Here is a 16,342-nt window from a genome sequence, read left to right as displayed (position 1 = left end):
TATTGTTCTTTTCATTCATCTCACAGAGTTACATGTGTATTTCGTGGATCTCTTTGCTAGCCTTATTTCTGTGGAATCTGAGAACAGATATTTCGGATCCCATTGAAGACTATAGGGCCTAAGGAAATATCCTCCGATAAGAAAGAGAAAGAAGCTTTCTGAGAAACTTCTTTGTCTTCTGTGAAATCATCTCAGAGAGTTACAGCTTTCCCCTCAAGAAACCTTTCGCTAAGAGAGTTCTTGTGGAATTGGCAAAGTGATATTTGGAAGCCCATAGAGGGCTACGGTGAAAATGGAAATATCCTCAGATGAAATCTGGAAAGAAGCTTTCTGAGAAACTGCTTAGTGTTCTGTTAATTCATCTCACAGAGTTACATGTGAATTTCGTGGATCTCTTTGCTAGCCTTATTTCTGTGGAATTTGAAAACAGATATTTCGGATCCCTTTGAAGACTGTAGGGCAAAGGAAATATCCTCCGATAAGAAAGAGAAAGAAGCTTTCTGAGAAACTTCTTTGTGTTCTGTGAAATCATCTCACAGAGTTACAGCTTTCCCTTCAAGCAGCCTTTCGCTAAGACAGTTCTTGTGGAATTGGCAAAGTGATATTTGGATGCCCATAGAGGGCTATGGTGAAAATGGAAATATCCTCAGATGAAATCTGGAAAGAAGTTTTCTGAGAAACTGCTTAGTGTTCTCTTAATTCATCTCACAGAGTTACATGTGTATTTTGTGGATCTCTTTGCTGGCCTTATTTCTGTGGAATCTGAAAACAGATATTTCGGATCACTTTGAAGACTATAGGGCCAAAGGAAATATCCTCCGATAACAAAGAGAGAGAAGCTTTCTGAGAAACTTCTTTGTGTTCTGTGAAATCATCTCACAGAGTTACAGCGTTCCCCTCAAGAAGACTTTCGCTAAGACAGTTCTTGTGGAATTGGCAGAGTGATATTTGGAAGCCCATAGAGGGCTATGGTGAAAAAGGATATCTCCTCAGATGAAATCTGGAAAGAAGCCTTCTAAGAAACTGCTTAGTGTTCTGTTAATTCATCTCACAGAGTTACATGTGTATTTCGTGGATCTCTTTGCTAGCCTTAATTCTGTGGAATCTGAGAACAGATATTTCGGATAGCTTTGAAGACTATAGGGCCAAAGGAAATATCCTCCGATAACAAAGAGAAAGAAGCTTTCTGGGAAACTTCTTTGTGTTCTGTGAGATCATCTCACAGAGTTACAGCTTTCCCCTCAAGAAGCCTTTCCCTAAGACAGTTCTTGTGGAAATGGCAAAGTGATATTTGGAAGCCCATGGAGGGCTATGTTGAAAAAGGAAATATCCTCAGATGAAAACTGGAAAGAAGCTTTCTGAGAAACTTCTTTGTGTTCTGTGAAATCATCTCACAGACTTACAGCTTTCCCTTCAAGCAGCCTTTCGCTAAGACACTTCTTGTGGAATTGGTAATGTGGTATTTGGAAGCCCATAGAGGGCTATGGTGAAAATGGAAATATCCTCAGATGAAATCTGGAAAGAAGTTTTCTGAGAAACTACTTAGTGTTCTCTTAATTCATCTCACAGAGTTACATGTGTATTTCGTGGATCTCTTTGCTGGCCTTATTTCTGTGGAATCTGAAAACAGATATTTCGGATCCCTTTGAAGACTATAGGGCCAAAGGAAATATCCTCCGATAACAAAGAGAGCGAAGCTTTCTGAGAAACTTCTTTGTGTTCTTTGTAATCATCTCACAGAGTTACAGCTTTCCCCTCAAGAAGACTTTCGCTAAGACAGTTATTGTGGAATTGGCAGAGTGATATTTGGAAGCCCATTGAGGGCTATGGTGAAAAAGGATATCTCCTCAGATGAAATCTGGAAAGAAGCTTTCTAAGAAACTACTTAGTGTTCTGTTATTTCATCTCACAGAGTTACATGTGCATTTCGTGGATCTCTTTGCTAGCCTTAACTCTGTGGAATCTGAGAACAGATATTTCGGATACCTTTGAAGACTATAGGGCCAAAGGAAATATCCTCCGATAACCAAGAGAAAGAAGATTTCTGAGAAACTTCTTTGTGTTCTGTGAGATCATCTCACAGAGTTACAGCTTTCCCCTCAAGAAGCCTTTCGCTAAGACAGTTCTTGTGGAAATGGCAAAGTGATATTTGGAAGCCCTTAGAGGGCTATGGTGAAAAAGGAAATATCATCAGATGAAAACTGGAAAGAAGCTTTCTGAGAAACTGCTTAGTGTTCTGTTAATTCATCTCACAGAGTTACATGTGTATTTCGTGGATCTCTTTGCTAGCATTATTTCTGTGGAATCTGAGAACAGATATTTCGGATCCCTTCGAAGAATTGAGGGTCAAAGGAAATATCCTCCGATAACAAAGAGAAAGAAGCTTTCTGAGAAACTTCTTTGTGTTCTGTGAAATCATCTCACAGAATTACAGCTTTCCCCTCAAGAAGACTTTCGCTAAGACAGTTCTTGTGGAATTGTCAAAGTGATATTTCGAAGCCCATAGAGGGCTGGGGTGAAAAAGGAAATATCCTCAGATGAAATCTGGAAAGAAGCTTTCTGAGAAACTGCTTAGTGTTCTGTTAATTCATCTCACAGATTTACATCTGTATTTAGTGGATCTCTTTGCTAGCCTTATTTCTGTGGAATCTGAGAACAGATATTTCGGATCCCATTGAAGACTGTAGAGCCAAAGGAAGTATCATCCGATAACAAAGAGAAAGAAGCTTTCTGAGAAACTTCTTGGTGTTCTGTGAAATCATCTCACAAAGCTACAGCTTTCCCCTCAAGAAGCCTTTCGCTAGGACAGTTCTTGTGGAATTGGCAAAGTGATATTTGGAAGCCCATAGAGGGCTATGGTGAAAAAGGAAATATCCTCAGATGAAATCTGGAAAGAAGCTTTCTGAGAAACTGCATAGTGTTCTTTTCATTCATCTCACAGAGTTACATGTGTATTTCGTGGCTCTCTTTGCTAGACTCATTTCTGTGGAATCTGAGAACAGATATTTCGGATCCCATTGAAGACTATAGGGCCTAAGGAACTATCCTCCGATAACAAAGAGAAAGAAGCTTTCTGAGAAACTTCTTGGTGTTCTGTGAAATCATTCCACAGTGTTACAGCTTTCCCCTCAAGAAGCCTTTCGCTAAGAGAGTTATTGTGGAATTGGCAAAGTGATATTTGGAAGCCCATAGAGGGCTATGGTGAAAAAGGAAATATCCTCAGATGAAATCTGGAAAGAAGATTTCTGAGAAACTGCTTAGTGATCTCTTAATTCATCTCACAGAGTTACATGTTTATTTCGTGGATCTCTTTGCTAGCCTTATTTCTGTGGAATCTGAGAACAGATATTTCGGATCCCTTTGAAGACTATAGGGCCAAAGGAAATATCCTCCGATAACAAAGAGAAAGAGGCTTTCTGAGAAACTTCTTGGTGTTCTGTGAAATCATCTCACAGAGTTACAGCTTTCCATTCAAGAAGCCTTTCGCTAAGACAGTTCTTGTGGAACTGGCAAAGTGATATTTGGAAGCCCATTGAGGGCTATGGTGAAAAAGGAAATATCCTCAGATGAAATCTGGAAAGAAGCTTTCTGAGAAACTGCTTAGTGTTCTGTTAATTCATCTCTCAGAGTTACATGTGTATTTCGTGGATCGCTTTGCTAGCCTTATTTCTGTGGAATCTGAGAACAGATATTTCGGATCCCTTTGAAGACTATAGGGCCAAAGGAAATATCCTCCGATAACAAAGAGAAAGAAGCTTTCTGAGAAACTTCTTTGTGTTCTGTGAGATCATCTCACAGAGTTACAGCTTTCCCCTCTAGAAGCCGTTCGCTAAGACAGTTCTTGTGGAATTGGCAAAGTGATATTTCGAAGCCCATAGAGGGCTATGGTGAAAAAGGAAATATCCTCAGATGAAATCTGGAAAGAAGCTTTCTGAGAAACTGCTTAGTGTTCTGATAATTCATCTCACAGAGTTTCATGTATATTTTGTGGATCTCTTTGCTAGCCTTATTCCTGTAGAATCTGAGAACAGATATTTCGGATCCCTTTGAAGACTATAGGTCCAAAGGAAATATCCTCCGATAACAAAGAGAAAGAAGCTTTCTGAGAAACTTCTTAGTGTTCTGTGAAATCATCTCACAGAGTTACAGCTTTCCCCTCAAGAAGCCTTTCGCTAAGACAGTTCTTGTGGAATTGGCAAAGTGATATTTGGAAGCCCATAGAGGGCTATGGTGAAAAAGGAAATCTCCTCAGATGAAATCTGGAAAGAAGCTTTCTGAGAAACTGCTTAGTGTTCTGTTAATTCATCTCACAGAGTTACAAGTGTATTTCGTGGATCTCTTTGCTAGCCTTATTTCTGTGGAATCTGAGAACAGATATTTCGGATCCCTTTAAGACTATAGGGCCTAAGGAAATATCCTCCGATAACAAAGAGAAAGAAGCTTCCGGAGAAACTTCTTTGTGTTCTGTGAAATCATCTCACAGAGTTACAGCTTTCCCCTCAAGAAGCCTTTCGCTAACACAGTTCTTGTGGAATTGGCAAAGTGATATTTGGAAGCCCATAGAGCGCTTTGGTGAAAAAGGAAATCTCCTCAGATGAAATCTGGAAAGAAGCTTTCTTAGAAACTGCTTAGTGTTCTGTTAGTTCATCACACAGAATTACATCTGTATTTCGTGGATCTCTTTGATAGCCTTATTTCTGTGGAATCTGAGAACAGATATTTCGGATCCCTTTGAAGACTTCAGGGCCAAAGGAAATATCCTCCGATAACAAAGAGAAAGAAGCTTTCTGAGAAACTTCTTTGTGTTCTGTGAAATCACCTCACAGAGTTACAGCTTACCCCTCAAGAAGACTTTCGCTAAGACAGTTCTTGTGGAATTGGCAAAGTGATATTTCGAAGCCCATAGAGGGCTATGGTGAAAAGGAAATGTCCTCAGATGAAATCTGGAAAGAAGCTTTCTGAGAAACTGCTTAGTGTTTTGTAAATTCATATCACAGAGTTACATGTGTATTTCCTGGATCTCTTTGCTAGCCTTATTTCTGTGGAATCTGAGAACAGATATTTCGGATCCCTTTGAAGACTATAGGGCCAAAGGAAATATCCTCCGATAACAAAGAGAAAGAAGCTTTCTGAGAAACTTCTTTGTGATCTGTGAGATCATCTCACAGAGTTACAGCTTTCCCCTCAAGAAGCCTTTCGCTAAGACAGTTCTTTTGGAATTGGCAAAGTGATATTTGAAAGTGCATATAAGGCTATGGTGAAAAAGGAAATATCCTCAGAAGAAAACTGGAAAGAAGCTTTCTGAGAAACTGGTTAGTGTTCTGTTAATTCATCTCACAGAGTTACATGTGTATTTCGTGTATCTCCTTACTAGCCTTATTTCTGTGGAATCTGAGAACAGATATTTCGGATCCCTTTGAAGACTTCAGGGCCAAAGGAAATATCCTCCGATAACAAAGAGAAAGAAGCTTTCTGAGAAACTTCTTTGTGTTCTGTGAAATCATCTCACAGACTTACAGCTTTCCCCTCAAGAAGACTTTCGCTAAGACAGTTCTTGTGGAATTGGCAAAGTGATATTTGGAAGCCCGTAGAGGGCTATGGTGAAAAAGGAAATATCCTCAGATGAAATCCGGAAAGAAGCTTTCTGAGAAACTACTTAGTGTTCTGTTAATTCATCTCACAGAGTTACATGTGTATTTCGTGGATCTCTTTGCTAGCCTTATTTCTGTGGAATCTGAGAACAGATATTTCGGATCCCTTTGAAGTCTACGGGGCAAAGGAAATATCCTCCGATAACAAAGAGAAAGAAGCTTTATGAGAAATTTCTTTGTGTTCTGTGAAATCATCTCACAGAGTTACAGCTTTCCCATCAAGAAGACTTTCGCTAAGACAGTTCTTGTGGAATTGGCAAAGTGATATTTCGAAGCCCATAGAGGGCTAAGGTGAAAAAGGAAATATCCTCAGATGAAATCTGGAAAGAAGCTTTCTGAGAAACTGCTTAGTGTTCTGTTAATTCATCTCACAGAGTTACATGTGTATTTCGAGGATCTCTTTGCTAGCCTTATTTCTGTGGAATCTGAGAACAGATATTTCGGATCCCTTTGAAGACTACAGCGCCAAAGGAAATATCCTCCGATAACAAAGAGAAAGTAGCTTTCTGAGAAACTTCTTTGTGTTCTGTGAAATCATCTCACAGAGTTACAGCTTTCCCCTCAAGAAAACTTTCGCTAAGACAGTTCTTGTGGAATTGTCAAAGTGATATTTCGAAGCCCATAGAGGGCTGTGGTGAAAAAAGAAATATCCTCAGATGAAATCTGGAAAGAAGCTTTCTGAGAAACTGCTTAGTGTTCTGTTAATTCATCTCACAGATTTACATCTGTATTTCGTGGATCTCTTTGCTAGCCTTATTTCTGTGGAATCTGAGAACAGATATTTCGGATCCCTTTGAAGACTGTAGAGCCAAAGGAAGTATCATCCGATAACAAAGAGAAAGAAGCTTTCTGAGAAACTTCTTTGTGTTCTGTGAAATCATCTCACAGAATTACAGCTTTCCCCTCAAGAAGCCTTTCGCTAGGACAGTTCTTGTGGAATCGGCAAAGTGATATTTGGAAGCCCATAGAGGGCTATGGTGAAAAAGGAAATATCCTCAGATGAAATCTGGAAAGAAGCTTTCTGAGAAACTGCATAGTGTTCTTTTCATTCATCTCACAGAGTTACACGTGTATTTCGTGGCTCTCTTTGCTAGACTCATTTCTGCGGAATCTGAGAACAGATATTTCAGATCCCATTGAAGACTATAGGGCCTAAGGAAATATCCTCGGATAACAAAGAGAAAGAAGCTTTCTGAGAAACTTCTTTGTCTTCTGTGAAATCATCTCAGAGAGTTACAACTTTCCCCTCAAGAAACCTTTCGCTAAGATAGTTCTTGTGGAATTGGCAAAGTGATATTTGGAAGCCCGTAGAGGGCTATGGTGAAAATGGAAATATCCTCAGATGAAATCTGGAAAGAAGCTTTCTGAGAAACTGCTTAGTGTTCTGTTAATTCATCTCACAGAGTTACATGTGTATTTCGTGGATCTCTTTGCTAGCCTTATTTCTGTTGAATCTGAGAATAGATATTTCGGATCCCTTTGAAGACTATAGGGCCAAAGGAAATATCCTCCGATAACAAAGAGAAAGAAGCTTTCTGAGAAACTTCTTTGTGTTCTGTGAAATCATCTCACAGAGTTACAGCTTTCCACTCAAGAAGCCTTTCGCTAAGACAGTTCTTGTGGAATTGGCAAAGTGATATTTGGAAGCCCATAGAGGGCTATGGTGAAAAAGGAAATCTCCTCAGATGAAATCTGGAAAGAAGCTTTCTGAGAAACTGCTTAGTGTTCTGTTAGTTCATCTCACAGAATTACATCTGTATTTCGTGGATCTCTTTGATAGCCTTATTTCTGTGGAATCTGAGAACAGATATTTCGGATCCCTTTGAAGACTTCAGGGCCAAAGGAAATATCCTCCGATAACAAAGAGAAAGAAGCTTTCTGAGAAACTTCTTTGTGTTCTGTGAGATCACCTCACAGAGTTACAGCTTACCCCTCAAGAAGACTTTCGCTAAGACAGTTCTTGTGGAATTGGCAAAGTGATATTTCGAAGGCCATAGAGGGCTATGGTGAAAAAGGAAATGTCCTCAGGTGAAATCTGGAAAGAAGCTTTCTGAGAAACTGCTTAGTGTTTTGTTAATTCATCTCACAGAGTTACATGTGTATTTCGTGGATCTCTTTGCTAGCCTTATTTCTGTGGAATCTGAGAACAGATATTTCGGATCCATTGAAGACTGTAGAGCAAAAGGAAATATCATCCGATAACAAAGAGTAAGAAGCTTTCTGAGAAACTTCTTGGTGTTCTGTGAACTCATCTCACAGAGTTACAGCTTTCACCTCAAGAAGCCTTTCGCTAAGACAGTTCTTGTGGAATTGGCAAAGTGATATTTGGAAGCCCATAGAGGGCTATGGTGAAAAAGGAAATATCCTCGGATGAAATCTGGAAAGAAGCTTTCTGAGAAACTGCTTAGTGTTCTGTTAATTCATCTCTCAGAGATACATGTGTATTTCGTGGATCTCTTTGCTAGCCTTATTTCTGTGGAATCTGAGAACAGATATTTCGGATCCCATTGAAGACTATAGTTCCAAAGGAAATATCCTCCGATAACAAAGAGAAAGAAGCTTTCTGAGAAACTTCTTTGTGATCTGTGAGATCATCTCACAGAGTTACAGCTTTCCCCTCAAGAAGCCTTTCGCTAAGACAGTTCTTTTGGAATTGGCAAAGTGATATTTGAAAGCCCATATAAGGCTATGGTGAAAAAGGAAATATCCTCAGAAGAAAACTGGAAAGAAGCTATCTGAGAAACTGGTTAGTGTTCTGTTAATTCATCTCACAGAGTTACATGTGTATTTCGTGTATCTCTTTACTAGCCTTATTTCTGTGGAATCTGAGAATAGATATTTCGGATCCCTTTGAAGACTATAGGTCCAAAGGAAATATCCTCCGATAACAAAGAGACAGAAGCTTTCTGAGAAACTTCTTTGTGTTCTGTGAAATCATCTCACAGAGTTACATCTTTCCCTCAAGAAGCGTTTCGCTAAGACAGTTCTTGTGTATTTGGCAAAGTGATATTTGGAAGCCCTCAGAAGGCTACGGTGAAAAAGGATATCTCCTTTGATGAAATCTGGAAAGATGCTTTCTGAGAAACTGCTTAGTGTTCTGTTAATTCATCTCACAGCGTTACATGTGTATTTCGTGGATCTCTTTGCTGGCCTTATTTCTGTGGAATCTGAGAACAGATATTTCGTATCCCTTTGAAGACTATAGGGCCAAAGGAAATATCCTCCGATAACAAAGAGAGAGAAGCTTTCTGAGAAACTTCTTTGTGTTCAGTGAAATCACCTCACAGAGTTACAGCTTTCCCCTCAAGAAGCCTTTCGGTAAGACAGTTCTTGTGGAATTGGCAAAGTGATATTTAGAAGCCCATAGAAGGCTATGGTGAAAAAGGAAATATCCTCAGATGAAAACTGGAAAGAAGCTTTCTGAGAAACTGCTTAGTGTTCTGTTAATTCATCTCACAGAGATACAAGTGTATTTCGTGGATCTCTTTGCTAGCCTTATTTCTGTGGAATCTGAGAACAGATATTTCGGATCCCTTTGAAGACTATAGGGCCAAAGGAAATATCCTCCGATAACAAAGAGAAAGAAGCTTTCTGAGAAACTTCTTTGTGTTCTGTGAGATCATCTCACAGAGTTACAGCTTTCCCCTCTAGAAGCCTTTCGCTAAGACAGTTCTTGTGGAATTGGCAAAGTGATATTTCGAAGCCCATAGATGGCTATGGTGAAAAAGGAAATATCCTCAGATGAAATCTGGAAAGAAGCTTTCTGAGAAACTGCTTAGTGTTCTGATAATTCATCTCACAGAGTTTCATGTATATTTTGTGGATCTCTTTGCTAGCCTTATTCCTGTAGAATCTGAGAACAGATATTTCGGATCCCTTTGAAGACTATAGGTCCAAAGGAAATATCCTCCGATAACAAAGAGAAAGAAGCTTTCTGAGAAACTTCTTAGTGTTCTGTGAAATCATCTCACAGAGTTACAGCTTTCCCCTCAAGAAGCCTTTCGCTAAGACATTTCTTGTGGAATTGGCAAAGTGATATTTGGAAGCCCATAGAGGGGTATGGTGAAAAAGGAAATCTCCTCAGATGAAATCTGGAAAGAAGCTTTCTGAGAAACTGCTTAGTGTTCTGTTAATTCATCTCACAGAGTTACAAGTGTATTTCGTGGATCTATTTGCTAGCCTTATTTCTGTGGAATCTGAGAACAGATATTTCGGATCCCTTTAAGACTATAGGGCCTAAGGAAATATCCTCCGATAACAAAGAGAAAGAAGCTTCCGGAGAAACTTCTTTGTGTTCTGTGAAATCATCTCACAGAGTTACAGCTTTCCCCTCAAGAAGCCTTTCGCTAACACAGTTCTTGTGGAATTGGCAAAGTGATATTTGGAAGCCCATAGAGCGCTTTGGTGAAAAAGGAAATCTCCTCAGATGAAATCTGGAAAGAAGCTTTCTTAGAAACTGCTTAGTGTTCTGTTAGTTCATCACACAGAATTACATCTGTATTTCGTGGATCTCTTTGATAGCCTTATTTCTGTGGAATCTGAGAACAGATATTTCGGATCCCTTTGAAGACTTCAGGGCCAAAGGAAATATCCTCCGATAACAAAGAGAAAGAAGCTTTCTGAGAAACTTCTTTGTGTTCTGTGAAATCACCTCACAGAGTTACAGCTTACCCCTCAAGAAGACTTTCGCTAAGACAGTTCTTGTGGAATTGGCAAAGTGATATTTCGAAGGCCAAAGAGGGCTATGGTGAAAAAGGAAATGTCCTCAGATGAAATCTGGAAAGAAGCTTTCTGAGAAACAGCTTAGTGTTTTGTTAATTCATATCACAGAGTTTCATGTGTATTTCGTGGATCTCTTTGCTAGCCTTATTTCTGTTGAATCTGAGAACAGATATTTCGGATCCCTTTGAAGACTATAGGGCCAAAGGAAATATCCTCCGATAACAAAGAGAAAGAAGCTTTCTGAGAAACTTCTTTGTGATCTGTGAGATCATCTCACAGAGTTACAGCTTTCCCCTCAAGAAGCCTTTCGCTAAGACAGTTCTTTTGGAATTGGCAAAGTGATATTTGAAAGCGCATATAAGGCTATGGTGAAAAAGGAAATATCCTCAGAAGAAAACTGGAAAGAAGCTTTCTGAGAAACTGGTTAGTGTTCTGTTAATTCATCTCACAGAGTTACATGTGTATTTCGTGTATCTCCTTACTAGCCTTATTTCTGTGGAATCTGAGAACAGATATTTCGGATCCCTTTGAAGACTTCAGGGCCAAAGGAAATATCCTCCGATAACAAAGAGAAAGAAGCTTTCTGAGAAACTTCTTTGTGTTCTGTGAAATCATCTCACAGACTTACAGCTTTCCCCTCAAGAAGACTTTCGCTAAGACAGTTCTTGTGGAATTGGCAAAGTGATATTTGGAAGCCCGTAGAGGGCTATGGTGAAAAAGGAAATATCCTCAGATGAAATCCGGAAAGAAGCTTTCTGAGAAACTACTTAGTGTTCTGTTAATTCATCTCACAGAGTTACATGTGTATTTCGTGGATCTCTTTGCTAGCCTTATTTCTGTGGAATCTGAGAACAGATATTTCGGATCCCTTTGAAGTCTACGGGGCAAAGGAAATATCCTCCGATAACAAAGAGAAAGAAGCTTTATGAGAAATTTCTTTGTGTTCTGTGAAATCATCTCACAGACTTACAGCTTTCCCCTCAAGAAAACTTTCGCTAAGACAGTTCTTGTGGAATTGTCAAAGTGATATTTCGAAGCCCATAGAGGGCTGTGGTGAAAAAAGAAATATCCTCAGATGAAATCTGGAAAGAAGCTTTCTGAGAAACTGCTTAGTGTTCTGTTAATTCATCTCACAGATTTACATCTGTATTTCGTGGATCTCTTTGCTAGCCTTATTTCTGTGGAATCTGAGAACAGATATTTCGGATCCCTTTGAAGACTGTAGAGCCAAAGGAAGTATCATCCGATAACAAAGAGAAAGAAGCTTTCTGAGAAACTTCTTTGTGTTCTGTGAAATCATCTCACAGAATTACAGCTTTCCCCTCAAGAAGCCTTTCGCTAGGACAGTTCTTGTGGAATCGGCAAAGTGATATTTGGAAGCCCAAAGAGGGCTATGGTGAAAAAGGAAATATCCTCAGATGAAATCTGGAAAGAAGCTTTCTGAGAAACTGCATAGTGTTCTTTTCATTCATCTCACAGAGTTACATGTGTATTTCGTGGCTCTCTTTTCTAGAATCATTTCTGTGGAATCTGAGAACAGATATTTCAGATCCCATTGAAGACTATAGGGCCTAAGGAAATATCCTCGGATAACAAAGAGAAAGAAGCTTTCTGAGAAACTTCTTTGTCTTCTGTGAAATCATCTCAGAGAGTTACAACTTTCCCCTCAAGAAACCTTTCGCTAAGATAGTTCTTGTGGAATTGGCAAAGTGATATTTGGAAGCCCGTAGAGGGCTATGGTGAAAATGGAAATATCCTCAGTGAAATCTGGAAAGAAGCTTTCTGAGAAACTGCTTAGTGTTCTGTTAATTCATCTCACAGAGTTACATGTGTATTTCGTGGATCTCTTTGCTAGCCTTATTTCTGTTGAATCTGAGAATAGATATTTCGGATCCCTTTGAAGACTATAGGGCCAAAGGAAATATCCTCCGATAACAAAGAGAAAGAAGCTTTCTGAGAAACTTCTTTGTGTTCTGTGAAATCATCTCACAGAGTTACAGCTTTCCACTCAAGAAGCCTTTCGCTAAGACAGTTCTTGTGGAATTGGCAAAGTGATATTTGGAAGCCCATAGAGGGCTATGGTGAAAAAGGAAATCTCCTCAGATGAAATCTGGAAAGAAGCTTTCTGAGAAACTGCTTAGTGTTCTGTTAGTTCATCACACAGAATTACATCTGTATTTCGTGGATCTCTTTGATAGCCTTATTTCCGTGGAATCTGAGAACAGATATTTCGGATCCCTTTGAAGACTTCAGGACCAAAGGAAATATCCTCCGATAACAAAGAGAAAGAAGCTTTCTGAGAAACTTCTTTGTGTTCTGTGAGATCACCTCACAGAGTTACAGCTTACCCCTCAAGAAGACTTTCGCTAAGACAGTTCTTGTGGAATTGGCAAAGTGATATTTCGAAGGCCATAGAGGGCTATGGTGAAAAAGGAAATGTCCTCAGGTGAAATCTGGAAAGAAGCTTTCTGAGAAACTGCTTAGTGTTTTGTTAATTCATCTCACAGAGTTACATGTGTATTTCGTGGATCTCTTTGCTAGCCTTATTTCTGTGGAATCTGAGAACAGATATTTCGGATCCATTGAAGACTGTAGAGCAAAAGGAAGTATCATCTGATAACAAAGAGTAAGAAGCTTTCTGAGAAACTTATTGGTGTTCTGTGAACTCATCTCACAGAGTTACAGCTTTCCCCTCAAGAAGCCTTTCGCTAAGACAGTTCTTGTGGAATTGGCAAAGTGATATTTGGAAGCCCATAGATGGCTATGGTGAAAAACGAAATATCCTCAGATGAAATCTGGAAAGAAGCTTTCTGAGAAACTGCTTAGTGTTCTGTTAATTCATCTCACAGAGTTACATGTGTATTTCGTGGATCTCTTCGATAGCCTTATTTCTCTGGAATCTGAGAACAGATATTTCGGATCCCTTTGAAGACTATAGGGCCAAAGGAAATATCCTCCGATAAGAAAGAGAAAGAAGCTTTCTGAGAAACTTCTTTGTGTTCTGTGAAATCATCTCACAGAGTTACAGCTTTCCACTCAAGAAGCCTTTCGCTAAGACAGTTCTTGTGGAATTGGCAAAGTGATATTTGGAAGCCCATAGAGGGCTATGGTGAAAAAGGAAATATCCTCGGATGAAATCTGGAAAGAAGCTTTCTGAGAAACTGCTTAGTGTTCTGTTAATTCATCTCTCAGAGATACATGTGTATTTCGTGGATCTCTTTGCTAGCCTTATTTCTGTGGAATCTGAGAACAGATATTTCGGATCCCTTTGAAGACTATAGGGCCAAAGGAAATATCCTCCGATAACAAAGAGAAAGAAGCTTTCTGAGAAACTTCTTTGTGTTCTGTGAAATCATCTCACAGAGTTACAGCTTTCCCCTCAAGAAGCCTTTCGCTAAGACAGTTCTTGTGGAATTGGAAAAGTGATATTTGGAAGACCATAGATGGCTATGGTGAAAAACGAAATATCCTCAGATGAAATCTGGAAAGAAGCTTTCTGAGAAACTGCTTAGTGTTCTGTTAATTCATCTCACAGAGTTACATATGTATTTCGTGGTTCTCTTCGCTAGCCTTATTTCTGTGGAATCTGAGAACAGATATTTCGGATCCCTTTGAAGACTATAGGGCCAAAGGAAATATCCTCCGATAAGAAAGAGAATGAAGCTTTCTGAGAAACTTCTTTGTGTTCTCTGAAATCATCTCACAGAGTTACAGCTTTCCACTCAAGAAGACTTTCGCTAAGACAGTTCTTGTTTAGTTGGCAAAGTGATATTTGGAAGCCCATAGAGGGCTATGGTGAAAAAGGAAATATCCTCGGATGAAATCTGGAAAGAAGCTTTCTGAGAAACTGCTTAGTGTTCTGTTAATTCATCTCTCAGAGATACATGTGTATTTCGTGGAACTCTTTGCTAGCCTTATTTCGGTGGAATCTGAGAACAGATATTTCGGATCCCATTGAAGACTATAGGGCCAAAGGAAATATCCTCCGATAACAAAGAGAAAGAAGCTTTCTGAGAAACTTCTTTGTGATCTGTGAGATCATCTCACAGAGTTACAGCTTTCCCCTCAAGAAGCCTTTCGCTAAGACAGTTCTTTTGGAATTGGCAAAGTGATATTTGAAAGCCCATATAAGGCAATGGTGAAAAAGGAAATATCCTCAGAAGAAAACTGGAAAGAAGCTATCTGAGAAACTGGTTAGTGTTCTGTTAATTCATCTCACAGAGTTACATGTTTTTTTTCGTGTATCTCTTTACTAGCCTTATTTCTGTGGAATCTGAGAATAGATATTTCGGATCCCTTTGAAGACTATAGGTCCAAAGGAAATACACTCCGATAACAAAGAGACAGAAGCTTTCTGAGAAACTTCTTTGTCTTCTGTGAAATCATCTCAGAGAGTTACAGCTTTCCCCTCAAGAAACCTTTCGCTAAGATAGTTCTTGTGGAATTGGCAAAGTGATATTTGGAAGCCCGTAGAGGGCTATGGTGAAAATGGAAATATCCTCAGATGAAATCTGGAAAGAAGCTTTCTGAGAAACTTCTTAGTGTTCTGTTAATTCATCTCACAGAGTTACATGTGTATTTCGTGGATCTCTTTGCTAGCCTTATTTCTGTGGAATCTGAGAACAGATATTTCGGATCCCTTTGAAGACTATAGGGCCAAAGGAAATATCCTCCGATAACAAAGAGAAAGAAGCTTTCTGAGAAACTTCTTTGTGTTCTGTGAAATCATCTCACAGAGTTACAGCTTTCCCCTCAAGAAGCCTTTCGCTAAGACAGTTCTTGTGGAATTGTCAAAGTGATATTTGGAAGGCCATAGAGGGCTACGGTGATAAAGGAAATATCCTCAGATGAAATCTGGAAAGAAGCTTTCTTAGAAACTGCTTAGTGTTCTGTTAGTTCATCAGACAGAATTACATCTGTATTTCGTGGATCTCTTTACTAGCCTTATATCTGTGGAATCTGAGAACAGATATTTCGGATCCCTTTGAAGACTATAGGGCCAAGGGAAATATCCTATGACAGCAAAGAGAAAGAAGCTTTCGGAGAAACTTCTTTGTGTTCTGTGAAATCATCTCACAGAGTTACAGCTTTCCCCTCAAGAAGCCTTTCGCTAAGACAGTTCTTGTGGAATTGGCAAAGTGATATTTGGAAGCCCATAGAGGGCTATGGTGAAAAAGGAAATCTCCTCAGATGAAATCTGGAAAGAAGCTTTCTGAGAAACTGCTTAGTGTTCTGTTAGTTCATCACACAGAATTACATCTGTATTTCGTGGATCTCTTTGATAGCCTTATTTCTGTGGAATCTGAGAACAGATATTTCGGATCCCTTTGAAGACTGTAGGGCCAAAGGAAATATCCTCCGATAACAAAGAGAAAGAAGCTTTCTGAGAAACTTCTTTGTGTTCTGTGAAATCACCTCACAGAGTTACAGCTTACCCCTCAAGAAGACTTTCGCTAAGACAGTTCTTGTGGAATTGGCAAAGTGATATTTCGAAGGCCATAGAGGGCTATGGTGAAAAAGGAAATGTCCTCAGGTGAAATCTGGAAAGAAGCTTTCTGAGAAACTGCTTAGTGTTTTGTTAATTCATCTCACAGAGTTACATGTGTATTTCGTGGATCTCTTTGCTAGCCTTATTTCTGTGGAATCTGAGAACAGATATTTCGGATCTATTGAAGACTGTAGAGCAAAAGGAAGTATCATCCGATAACAAAGAGTAAGAAGCTTTCTGAGAAACTTCTTTGTCTTCTGTGAAATCATCTCACAGAGTTACAGCTTTCCCCTCAAGAAACTTTTCGCTAAGACAGTTCTTGTGAATTGGCAAAGTGATATTTGGAAGCCCATAGAGGGCTATGGTGAAAATGGAAATATCCTCAGATGAAATCTGGAAAGAAGCTTTCTGAGAAACTGCTTAGTGTTCTGTTAATTCATCTCACAGAGTTACATGTGTATTTCGTGGATCTCTTTGCTAG

This window comes from Macaca fascicularis, chromosome 9 (assembly GCF_037993035.2).
Source record: "Macaca fascicularis isolate 582-1 chromosome 9, T2T-MFA8v1.1".
NCBI lineage: Eukaryota > Metazoa > Chordata > Mammalia > Primates > Cercopithecidae > Macaca > Macaca fascicularis.
The sequence above is the reverse complement of the archived record's forward strand: the minus strand, read 5'-3'. Positions refer to the sequence as shown.